We start from the raw sequence: 991 nt of genomic DNA, 5'->3' as shown, positions 1-991 counted from the left end.
AAATTCTTTTTCCATATATCGAATCTGAAGTGCTTGTGGATTTACAGAATTAGTTCAGAGTTAATAAATAATTAGTACTTATGTGCAAGGGTCAGGAACTCTGGTGGTGCAGTGGTTAACACATTTGGCTACTAACCAAATTGTCAGCGGTTCAAACCCACCAACCTTTCAGCAGGAAAAAGATGAGGAAGTCTGCTTCTGTAAAGATTTACAACCTTGGAAACCATATGGGGCTGTTCTACTTTGTCTTATAGGCTCACTATGAGTAGGGTCGCTATGAGTCAGAATTGACTCAATGGTGGTGATGGGACATCCAAGATTATAATGTATGCAAACATAATAAAGTGCAATAATGATTATATAAGACTTATGTAACATTTAAGTTAAAAATCTTTCTAGCATTCATACTATAATATATTCATAAGTTTAGAGATTATACAATATTCAAGTTATTTTGTTGGTTTTGTAAACTTGTGGTTCTTTTTCAGCTGTAATAATTGCTGTTAACCACTTTTCACTAAAAAATATTAACTGTAGTTAGAGATCTATTATTCATGAACTGCATATTCAGTAAATGTTTTTGAAACAGCACTGCCATGTTTCCCAATAAGAGCTATGACATATGTTTCTAAATTCATGTCTCATCATTCCTCATTGGACTAGCAAAGATTTAGTTCTCCTTCTTTTACCTTTCTGAGTAATATTTTTAAAATATTTTGGAAATTATAGAGATATAAAGAATGCAATTTATAGGTCATAAAAATAATTATTCATGTTATAAAGTGCTTTTGCATAGCTTTTCTGCTGCTACTGTGAATACTAATTGTGAATATGTATTTAGATATGCTAAATGGAACTCTGGTGGCAAAGTCGGCAAAATATTTGGATGCTAACCAAAAAGGTCAGAAGTTCAAACCCACCACCTGCTCCATGGAAGAAGGATAAGGTAGCCTGCTTCAGTGGATTTACAGCCTTGTAAACTCTATAGGAG

The sequence above is a fragment of the Orycteropus afer genome, unplaced genomic scaffold, assembly GCF_000298275.1.
Source record: "Orycteropus afer afer isolate SDZICR_OR568_19922 unplaced genomic scaffold, OryAfe1.0 scaffold00401, whole genome shotgun sequence".
Classification (NCBI taxonomy): domain Eukaryota; kingdom Metazoa; phylum Chordata; class Mammalia; order Tubulidentata; family Orycteropodidae; genus Orycteropus; species Orycteropus afer.
Note: the sequence above shows the minus strand (reverse complement) of the source record.